The sequence below is a fragment of the Bidens hawaiensis genome, unplaced genomic scaffold (assembly GCF_021521415.1).
Source record: "Bidens hawaiensis isolate Kalapana, Puna unplaced genomic scaffold, B.hawaiensis_p1.1 tig00001575_1, whole genome shotgun sequence".
NCBI classification, from domain to species: domain Eukaryota; kingdom Viridiplantae; phylum Streptophyta; class Magnoliopsida; order Asterales; family Asteraceae; genus Bidens; species Bidens hawaiensis.
In genome coordinates, this window is record NW_027491088.1 from 847,249 (window position 1) to 859,619 (window position 12,371).

General features: G+C 34.0%; 1 pseudogene across 1 annotated transcript; it reads left to right on the forward strand.

Moving 5' to 3' along the window:
* The first annotated feature begins 3,360 nt into the window (after nt 1–3,360).
* On the forward strand, nt 3,361–4,154 carry LOC143585358 (putative E3 ubiquitin-protein ligase XERICO pseudogene; annotated as a pseudogene). Its single transcript, XR_013144541.1, has 2 exons — nt 3,361–3,398; nt 3,490–4,154. The product of XR_013144541.1 is annotated as a putative E3 ubiquitin-protein ligase XERICO pseudogene (transcript).
* Nucleotides 4,155–12,371: the final 8,217 nt, after the last annotated feature.

The window sequence follows — 12,371 nt, forward strand, 5'->3', positions numbered from 1 at the left end:
GTTTTTGTAAAATGCATATTACTAAGTAAATAATTTGTAATTAAGTGGATTTATGGTTTTTGTAATATAGTTTAATTATTTTTATAAATTACAAAGCAAATTTAAATTTTAAACACATTTAAAAATGTATAAAAAAATTACAAATTCAAAACCGGGTATTAATACCTGGTCGTACCCGGTTCCAATACCCGAACCCGATCATACCCTACCCGGGTACTTAGGGTTAAGTTTTTCTCCTCAATACCCTACCCGAACCCTACCCGATTTCTCTTAATACCCGATTTTCCAATATCCGATCATGCCCGAAACCGGTTTCATACCTGAACCCGGGTATTAGAAAAATCCCGATCTGTGCACCTCTAGTATGAATGGATGTGTGTTGATGTTTACATGGTTACACACTAATATACATGATTACAAGTTTTTATACCGACGACAATTAAATATGAACTTTGATATATAAATGCAAGTCTTATATGTGCGTACTCTACAATTTCTAATTACTAGAAAGGATATCCAAAATATCAATCAACTAAATCAAATCAACCAAGAAACAATATATTGGACAAAACCACTACATAGTGTTTATGTAAGAGAAGATTTTACATTTATAACATCGAAATACATGAACAAAATGTTTTATTTATTTATTTATTTTATTCTAAAGGAATACTTTGAAAAAAAATATATATATGCAAAGAAATAACATGTAAAAGGTGGATAAATATGGAAAGATCAAGGAAATTGTTGGTAGGTTTATTGAAGTCATTTTCATGTAATGGGCCTATTTCTTTGAAGTGAGCCAAATCTATATGCATTGTTGGTGGCTTTAACAATCTCTCATTTCTAAGTCTTGGCTGCACTATAATTGTTCAATCAAACTTTCTCTTGTTTTGGTATGAAGGAAATTACCTACATGTACTGTACCTTTCACCTTTAATCTCTCATTTATTGCTATATATCTTACTTTTCATTTCTATCTTTTTTTGTATTTTGTCTTTTGGTTTTAGATATTACAAGAAAAAAAGTGTTTAAATGAAATACTTACTAGAAAAATGCATTTTTAAACCATATGCCTAAAGTCTAGACAATTTTAATCACCTGTTATATCGTATGAATAACAATTAGTATTGAAGCTATATTGATATGTCTACAAACACTTAGGTTTTTTTCCTTTTTTTTAGTTAGACCAGGTTTTAATATATTCTTTTATATTGTAAATATCATATATATGATTAATACTCTAAACTAGACCATTGACTTAGGCAATGTGTCGACCATTAATTCCTGTTACACGTAACGAGTTTCTCAAATGTGAACCAGTAGAGTATAATAGGACATAGCGAACCATACGAATATCTAAATAGTATTAATGGCGCATATAATTGTAGGTCCTATAAACAAATGTCACTATTGAACATGAAAGTAGACTAAACATAAATAATTGAATTTAAGGTGTTTCTAGAGCCATGTACATGTGTAATAACTTATCACCATCCAAACACCAAGGATCTCATCATCACATATTTTTTTGGTAATAAAAGAATCCAACCAAATATCAACAAACAAGTTAAGATAAGATTCTTTCTGTTTTATAATTAAAACTAGCTTTTTGTAGTTTCTTGAAAAAAAAATACGTGTATTTTAAAATACATGTTATGTTTAAATAATACTACATATTAACTCTACGCATTAGTTTATTATGAGACATTTTGGAAAACCTTTTTTGAGTAAGTGAAGAGAAATAAAAAATATGCCGACGTGTCCTAATGATATTGAGGTGGGGAAGGGGTTGTTCAAATGATGCAAAGATAAGAGACAGATGTGTATACATAAATAGCTTATATTCTAGTGTTGATGAGTTGTCGGCTAAGATCCTCCAAATATCTCATTGTATTTGCTTAGGTGTGATCTTAAAAAACTTAATATATGTGATGACAATTAAAATTAAATAGAAATGTTTATAAAAAAAAGAGTAAACTATGGTTTTCGTCCATGTGGGTTGTTCAAATATGTGGTTTTAGTTCAATTGTTTTAAATCTGTGATTTTCGTCCTTGTAGTTTTATTTTACTTGCAATTAAACCCGACCGACTAACCCCGTTATGTCTGGTCGTTAAATCCATCAGCGTGCCCCTCACGTGAGGGACAACTTTGTCCTTTTTCTACCCAAATAAACCCCAACCCTAATTCACAAGCCCCTCACGTGAGGGGCTGAGGTATATTTGAGGAAAAAAAGACAAAACTGCCCCTCACACGAGGGCACAATAATGGATTTAACGACTGTGCTTAACGGGGTTAGTGGAGTCGGGTTTAATTACAAGTGAAATGAAACCATAAGGACGAAAATCACAGATTTGAAACTATCGGACTAAAACCGCAGATTGGGACAAACCACTGGGACGAAAACCGCCGTTTGCTCTAAAAAAATTAGATAAAAAGGGAAGGGTAACCGGAGTGCGTTACAATCGACGCAATAGTTTATCCATGGTCGATCGAAGAAGGGGCATCGTGTTTTGTTATATCTCGAGCACGTACCGTGTTCTATGCTTCTTCTTGAGCCTCGCTAGTCACGGTATAAATAATAGGGATCGTTAGTTGTCCAGAAACCGAATAAGTACCGCTTCTCCTGACTATTATTAGAACTCATGACCTAAAAAACTAACATATAGCATGGCAACATATTGACATAATTTAAACTTAAAAAACTAACAAGATAATTAACATGACTTAAATATAAGCATTCATTTGCCACTGTTTTGAAAAACTCTAATGTTAGTAGGCTGATAAAATAGAGGAATATTGAATAAAACCATTAAACTTGTTTTACATGCAATTAATATGTACTCAATCGGTTTTATTTTTTATTCAAATCTAATTAAAAAAGTCAAAAAGTCATAAACTTTAGCTGTTCAATATTTGTTTTATACTTTACATAACAGAAAAATAACAAATTGTACTTTTTATTTTAAAAATGCAAATATGATATTCGTCACCTAACCTTTCACTGAATTATGAACAAAGTTACCTAATTATATTAGTAAATCTTTTATGCATCATCCTAAAAGTAGAAAACTTCTTTTGTGAACAAGCTTTCCATAAACTATCAGTATCACCTAGACACCTATTATAATTAGTCATGAAAAAATAACATTTTAAAATGGTTGTTTACTTTATTTGTCGAGAAATAATATAATGTATTCAAATATTTATTTAAAAAAATGAGAAAAATGTATGTAAATGGAAAGGTGGGGGCAGGCCGCTGGGTATATATATTTTCAAGTGGATTCAGTCCATCTGTTTTAATTTAGCTTTGGTCTTCAAATTCAATATATATATATATATATATATATCCTCACTATTTCTTTCCAAATATTATTAACAACTTTAATCACACAAGGTATGTATACGTATATATATCTCTCACTCTCTAGATGCATGTGTTATATTTTGAATTGAATTTATAAAGTGTATTGATTATATATATATAGGTTGAAACAAATTAAAATGGGTCTGTCACCATACTCAAACCCTAGTGATGCTGGAATATTATGTGTGATTCTGGTTAAGACAGCCATGTCAATATCCATCATGAAGGAGATCCTCTGGTCCATCCTCCATGTCATCGGAATCCGATTACCGTCTTCTTCTGATGAGTTTTTGAATCAATCAGTAGTAGAATGCAACAGCAGAGGAAGCCCTTCTAAAACCTACATGGATGAGTTCAGAAACCGGACACCGACACTGCGGTACGACTTGGTTTCGTGCACTGATAATTATCAAGAATGCTGTGTTTGTTTGGTTGAGTTTAAACCTGATGCAGAGATTAATCACCTTTCTTGTGGACATGTTTTCCATACATGTTGTCTTGAGAAATGGTTGAAGTATTGGAACATAACTTGTCCTCTTTGTAGAAACCATATGATGGTTCCCTTTGAATCCGAACAAAACACTAATTGTACTCCAATGTAAGTGAGTGAGTGAGTATTGGACCATTGGTTCATCATGTTTAGTGTGTGTTAGTGTACAGTTTCTAGAGTAGAATTTGTAGCCAAGTTTATAGCTTTTGTATTGTTTCCGGTGTTGATATATTGCATCTGAGAAACTAAAAAGTTAAAAAAAAAAAAAAAACTTTGTTCTTTTGGTTAAATGACTTGTATCAACATATTTGTAAATGAATTACATGTATGTTATGTATGTATGTTAGTAACAATATTGTTAATACATATTAGCTAGCTAGGTTACATATTAGTATTCCCTAGATTGTTTGGTGTTGTTGTTACCAAGCTGATGAAGGTTTGCACCAACCGAGACGGTCCGCCTGTTTCCTAATCCAGAAAGGTTGGTGCGGTGGCGGCGGCACCTGAAGGAACCAGGGTGGTTAGTTGGTGCACAAAGGCAATTGATCTTGGTGGCTGATGGTTTCTTGGTGGTAGGTGAAGATGGTGTGCATGTTGATATTGTTTTTGTGGTGTTGTTGGTGTCTTCTTCTAGAGATAGTTCCTGTAGGTCAATCTTTAAGTTTGTAGCCATGATCTTGTTGTCAGACATGTTTTTCTGGATTAATATTATTGGAACACAAAAACACCTAGCAAGCAAGCAAGCAGATTGGATGACACAAATTGGGACTTTTAGGATTTGACATTAATTAGCATAAAAACTTGAAGATGATTTACCTTTTGTGGTAATGGTAATGGTAATGGCAGAAGCTTGGGTGTTCTTCCAAGTTCCACCTTTTAATGTTAATGGATTCAAAAATCCCAGATGAACAAAAACATTATGAGCTTTGATTTCCTAAAACAAACAATTCCCACCTTTTGCTCTGTTTGTTGGGATTCTATGGTTGCTATAATCCCTCTTTTACACACCACAAGTCATGACACGGGAGTCAATCGTGTCAGGTTAGCTGGTTGAATTATTCAAACTGAACACAACCTATAATTTTATCCGTGGCAAAATAATCAATCATTATCTAAATGTGTCAAACGGGTTGGCAGATAACATTGAAGTTGTAAACATGTTAATTGGTTGGCGAGTTATAAATTTGGGATATACGTGTTAGTTGGCCGGTCTGTTTAACTAAACGAGTTAAATTACATGTTAACTCAAACACGACCCCTTGAATGAATAACGTTACAAACTTATTGGGAATGAATCAAAGCAGTACAGCATTTGTGCACAATAATACTCATCCATTCCATCATCAAAACAATTAAAACTCTTAACTTGTTCCATCAATTATTGTAAGTGCAGGTGAAAATCTCACATTCTTCTTCTTCCTCAATCCTTTGCCATTCAAACTCTTCTTCTTCTTATTCTTTTTCGCCTTATTATCTTCCGAATCATGATCATGATCATCATCAAGATGTCTAGTTTTCGCCTGATCACCACCTTTAAACCGAACGCGCCTTGGTTTAGTACCCATCTCATGACCTGCTTCTGCGTTGAAAATATTATCCGATTTCATCATTCTCCTTCGGAGTTTCTTGACGGTTAGAATCGGGACCACGAAGTACTTGTGCCCGGGGACGAGAATCTCCTCGGGGCGGACAACGGAGTCCCAGGGACGCTGGAACACCTCCGGGCGAGCCAAGACGGATTTCGGGTACTTTTCGATGATTAAAGCCGCAGGGAAGGCCATGTAGTAGCGTTCGACAATGCCTCCGGGATGAATAATCTGTAAGATTAATGGGGTTTCCACTTCTGGAGAGTTAGTACTGTTTATGTTGGTGGTTCGAGAACTGAAGAAGTTTAAGTTTAACAGAAGCATGGTAATTAGGATATATAGGATGGGTAATTTGTGCGTAATTAAGAGATGATATGATATATATTGGATAATAAGACAAGGATCGATGAATTCTATTGAATAATAAGATGAGATCGAGGCTGCTGATTTGTCTTGTTGCTATATATTGGATCATTGGACGATTTAAATCAAACCACCAAATAATTCTTTCTTCTCCATGCATTTTGTAGGAAAAAAATGAATGATGGTTTTAGAGCATGTTTGAGATTTGAGTTTGAAAAATACTTATGGCTTTTTAAAAAGACATTTTGAAAAACTAGAATTTGGGGTTTTTGAAAAACTGTTTTTCAGTCTTTTCAAAACGTTTAAATAAGAAAGTTTTTTTATGATTGTCAAACACATTAAAACTTATTGGCATTTAGAAAACACCAATAAGCATTTTTTAAACTCAATCTCAAACATGCCCTTAAATGGTTTTCTTTTGAAGTCACTCTATTTTATTTAAATGTCAAAAATATAAATAAAAAATAGATAAGATAAAACATTAAAAACTTTGGTTTAGCTTAAGTTGTGATAATTTATGAGGTGTCTGGGATTACTTATTTTATCCAACTTATAATTTATTAACTTTAAGTATAAGTATAGACTAATGACTAGGTTCTCTTGGATTGCTCTGCAGTTTTTATCTGTTTTTATTTTAAAGAGGTTTAAGCCAAATCACAGAAATAACAGGTTGGATGCTTTAATTTTAGGGCTTGCTTGGTTAGGTCTGAATGGGACCATTAAGAGGTTCATGTCTGATTCGGTCAGATATAGAGGTGTTTGGTTCGTTAAATGAAAGCCTCTTAATGATTTAGTAAACCTCTGAACCATTCAGCCTCAAAATCTTGTTGAACCATTCAGAGCAAACATATTCACGCATATACCCCTTCAGCCCTTCTTCAAAATCTCCCCGTCTTCATCACCTATCTCGTCACAACTCTTCAGCCTCTCGTCGACGTCTTCTCTCTGGCCAAGCTTCGACTTTTCAGTGGCCATTCCAATGATCTCCTACTTTGGAAATCGGCGATTCATTTTGTCAATCATCTCCTTCTCTTGCTGAACACACAACAAAAGGAGGTAATGTTTCTTGGTTTGTAAATTCGCGATTGAATTTTGTATGCATACGATTGTGTGTTTGTTTAGAGCAAAGCAGTTAGAAATATCAAATCAGAAATGGGTGTTCATCGACACAAGCTGTAACATCAATTTATTTATTTGTTAGGATGTTCTATTCTATATTACCAAAGAGTTGACTTTTAACCCAAATTTAGAAGTAAGTTTGACAATACAGGTTTGGATATTATTTGATACCTTAAGAAACATGTACATATAGTTATCAACATTAATTGGAGAATAAATAAATCCATGTTGATCGGTGTATATCTATTTGATTCTAGATTCAATATGTATATATCTTGTCTTCTTAATATTACAATGACGTGATATCCCTCTTGTGGATAGTTGTTTGTTTGGTGAGTAAGAGTTAAGAGCACTTCACATTATGATTGTATTTACATGTGATCATCGTTTGAAATCATGCACAAGTTGAGCTTTCTTGATTAAAATGATTGATTGTTTGATCTTTTACTTTTGTAAGAAACAAATCTACTTGTAGATTTTGTTGATTAAAATGATCGATTGTTGTTCTAGTTGTTTTGCTTTATTATCTTTCAGTTGTATATGGTGTATTTAATCGGACTTTATGAATTTTGCCTATTGACGTCAGGTTTGTACCGGACCGACCTGTGACCCGCCTATACTCAATATTGGGTTGCATTCATATGAATGTTCTTTTGTTGATTATCCAATTCTAGAAGCTTAGGTTTTCATTCCTACTCAGTTTAAGCAAATTTGTTTGGCTTTCCTATGGTCATATATAATTTTTAGAACTTAATTTGTCGCCTCTTGCTTTGGTTATGTTTCCAGAAGCAGCCACCGTGTAACATCCTGAAATATTATAATATTAAATAAAGGAAGATTTAGTTAAGTTGTCAAGCGTTAAATAATATTAGCTAGTGTTTAATAAAGAATTATGGACTTGGATTAATTAAGATGGATTAAAAGGGTAATGGGCCTTAGGTCCATGGGCTTTTAGGGATATAAATACCCCTTAAACCATCTTAAAACCCTAACTATCATTTCCATCTTTCATAAATCTCTACACACTCAAAAACACACACATACACTACATCATATGCGATCGAGAGAGAAAGACAAGCGAGATCCGAGAGCGAGTGAACGTTAGTTGTGATTAGATCTTTGTTATTCGAGTTTTATACAAGATCTAGAGTTCCTAGACAAGCTAACCAAGATCAAACGAACCCGTAAAGGTATGTCTTTTACCTTAAAGTTTACATTTTATAAACGTTTAGTCTTGAAACTTAGAATGAGTATAGATAGGATATAAATGAAACGTAAAGTTGCGAACTTGATGCTAAAACGAACTCGTCAGACCTGCAAACATGTGCGGCTCGTGTAAAATGAACCCTAGATCTAGTATTAAACGTTTAAGCCTTAAAGTTTCATGCTTTATGCTGTTACGGGTCAAGTTTTATCCGGAAATGAACATGAGAACGTTTAAGGGTTTGGTTAAAATCGCATTCAAAGATTTCGCGATGAAACGATTATGATTAAGGGGTTTTAGAGCGAACAGTAACCACTGCTGAGCAACTTCGCCTGCAAGCTAAGTTCGCCACTGTATGAACTTCGCCGAGTACATAAGTTCGCTGAGGTATAAGTTCGCCTGTTACCAAGTTCGCCAATGTTAACTTCGTTGAACTGTAAGTTCGCCAATGTTAACTTCGCTGAACAGTAAGTTCGCCAATGTTAACTTCGCTGAACAGCAAGTTTGCTAATCTTAAACTCGCTTAATATTAAGTTCGCCAAAAGTTAAGTTCGCTGAGAAATGAATTAAAATCCTAGTGAAAAATGTGTTAAGACAGTTAATAGAAATAAAATTTTTCCAGGTCAACTTAACCCCAGCCAGGGGCTCTGCCCCTTGGACCCCGCTAGGGGTTGCCGCCCCCTAGATACCCGCTGCCAGGGGTGCTGCCCCCGGACCCCCGTTCGTTGTGGGTTATATAAAGATATAGATACGATATGAGTAGCAATAGTTAATTGATGCATGTACATATTATACAGTTAGCCGTGCACAACTCAAGAAATGGATTACCATAAACGGTGAATGTAACCGACTTCAAGTGAGTTTCTAGCCCCATTACTTTGTTATGTTTTCGGGGCTATGTGCATACTCGATGTGATAGTTAATACACTTACCTTAAATGGTAAGTGTATGCCATGTATGATTTATGTGATAGATATTATGTTATGATGGTGAATGAAAGCTTGTCGATACGTGAATGATCTTCGGATATTGCACGTATTGACAAGGGAAGTATGTATATGAAAGATGAATGTGTATGATATAAATATATGAACGATACATGAGTATGTAAAAATGATTAAATAAAGTATATGTATGAGTATGTAAAGATAGTATGAACGAAGAAGAAGAAAGAGGGATCAGACCCTAATAATATCTGAGATTAAGAAGATGGGATCAGACCCGTAATAATATCTGAGATAGAAAAGACGGGATCAGACCCGTAATAATATCTGAGATAGAGAAGTAAAAAGGGATCAGACCCTAATAATATATGAGATAGACAAGAAAGGGATCAGACCCTAATAATATCTGAGATAGAAAAGGAAGAGATCAGACCCTAATAATATCTGAGATAGAATGAACAGTAAATATAAAGTATAAAAGTAATAAAGTATGTATGTATGTATGAAATAAAAGTAAATTAGTAGAGTAATTATTATGTATCTTCGGATGCATGATTGAAGGTAAGTGAATGTATTGTATGATGTATGATTAACTAGAACTCACTCAACGTAGCTGACTTTTAGTATGCACGCAGGTGAGTAGGATGCGACAGCTGGCGTGAGCGGTGGCAGAAGAATAAAAGCTTGACATCTGAAGACCTTTTATGTTTTATAAGTTATGTTTTAATTTCGAAAGACAAGAAGAATGTTTTAAGACATGTTTATGATTTGATATGTAATGTTTTATGAAAGTTTTATATTCCGCGTAAAGTTTTTAATTAACTCTGATTTTAGAACTGCGTTTATGAGTAAATCCAACACCAAAGTAGGGCTACTGGTAACGGGGCCTTACACACCGGGAACCGACGGCTCCAACCTGGAGGAGAATTCCGCCATGTCCGATGCTTCCATAATTGGCGCTAATAAGATCAACTTTGATGACTATTCTCACTTCGGTATATAACTACTAATTAACGATTTTAACTCATAATGTGTTGTTTGTAACTGTTTGCATGATTGTAAATGAAAAACATATGCTGTCATAGACTCACGGTTAAATTAGGTCCTTTAAGGGTTTGGAATCAATTGAAAAAATGAGTAATGCAATGGTTATGTCACTCAACACAGGCACATGCATCATTTTTAAATATGTCAATTCTAAATCAATTACTGTTTGATTATTCACTTAATTATTCTTTTTATTGTTCATACTGAGACTACTTTATTTAGATGTTTATGTTGGTTCCAACTTTATTTGAGTATTTCTTTGATTTGTTTGACATTTAATTTGGTGATTAGTAAAGGCTTTTGTGACATTCAGTTAAGTTTTCTTATATGATGGGCAGCTAAAAACTCGCTTATATACGAGTATGTAGTATAAATATATGTATATATATATGTGTGTGTATGATGTATAAAATATATATAATAATGCATTTATATATAAGTGGATCGGACTGGAACCTTAAAAGGCCTAAACTCAATACCCGTAAACGGGACCATTAATAGGGCCAGTTCCGGGTCTACACGGGGTTGGAACATTATATCATGGGTTCGTGGTTTTTGAAGGATTCTGTTAAGTATACCCATCCCTTTAAGTCAAAATACACGGATTGGGTTCATGGGTTTCGTGGGACGGTTTCACGGATCAAACCCACTGCATGCACACTTACGTTTTCATATATATTTTAAGCTTCATTTAATTTTACATAACTGTTGTTAGGCAAATTCAACTGTTCGGGTGAAGACGCCGGTTCAGGTTGTAGGTATGAAGACATCGGTTCATGTTGCAAGAATGAAGACGTTGGTTGAGTTATTGTATACAACTTTCATTTTTAAACAAATATATATTTGTGGTACTTTGAATTTTTTTTATATATTTGAAACTTTTTTGTATATTGTTTTCATTTTTAGAATAGGTATATATATTTTTGTGTATATTGGGTTTCAATGAAAACGGAGAAAAAAAAACAAAACAAAATAGAAAATTTCCGGTAGTTCATTGTGCATGAAATAGTATAGAGGGGTAAAACAGACATTCTGTATATTCATTTAGAGGTCCAACCAAACAACAATTACTGGTTGAGTCACTTACTGGTTCAGAGGCTCTTAATCATTCAGACCGCTTAGCGGTTCAGCACTTAATGATTCAACATTTGCTAGCCTGAATATATATGGTTACTAGTAATTTTACCCCTCGCGTTGCGGGGGGGGGGGGGGGGGCATGGGCGGTCGCTTATATGTAACGACCTGCTTATCTAAATAGGCTGTGTTCGGTTGAACTTTATGTGTCACACATTGACCAATTTAACCCAATTACAATCTTGATCTTATTCAAGCTATCAAAAAATACTAACCAAAAGGCTCAGACAACATCATTGCCTATAAAAACCCGTTTAGCTAAAGGGGCTATGTTCGGATGAACCCAACGGGTTCACACGTACTGAATTACGCTCTTTAACACATTAAAGACATCAAAAATAGGTACCAAAAAGGCTCTGCCAAGTGCCAATATCATCACCCATATAGACCATCAGAGTTTTAAATAATTTACGGGTTCACACATTGAGCCGTCATAAATGAGTCAAAATTGCTAAAATCCAGAAAAAAAAATTGAAAAAAAAATAACAAACCCTTTGTATTCTATACTTGATGATGGTAAATAGTAGCTGATTAAAGAAACTTTTCATAAGCTATAAATGCCTCCAATTTGTAAGGCACCATTGTTTCTTCACTCTTCTTGGATACCTTCTTCATAGTCTGTCATCAAGTAAGAATGTTGATTAACACATTTAAACTGTGTAGAAGTAATAATGTTGATTAAAACATACAGGGTCTACAACTTCCTTAATTTTGATCACGTGTAGAGTTACAATTTCCTTGGTTTAAATGTAAAGTTTCTCTCTTTTTTGGTTAGTGATTGTAGTTGAGGTTCAACGTTAATATACATTATTCTTTAGCAGCTAGGATCCATTTTTGTGTGTATTTAAAAATATAAAATAGAAGCTAACATAAAGTGAACATATACACAGATACAATCTTAAAAAAAAATTATAGTTAGAAAGTCACTTGCAGTTTTGATTGTCTGTACACGAGGTTCAACCTATTTTTCAGCTTGTGCCTTTTTCTCCAAAGTCTGCACCAAATAATGGCTCTTATTAGTTCAGTTCCATTTACACTATATTGTATGAGTTAACATGGTCAAAGGCAGTACCTACCTACAAAATGGTGGTTTACACACCGATTTGTAGTGATTGA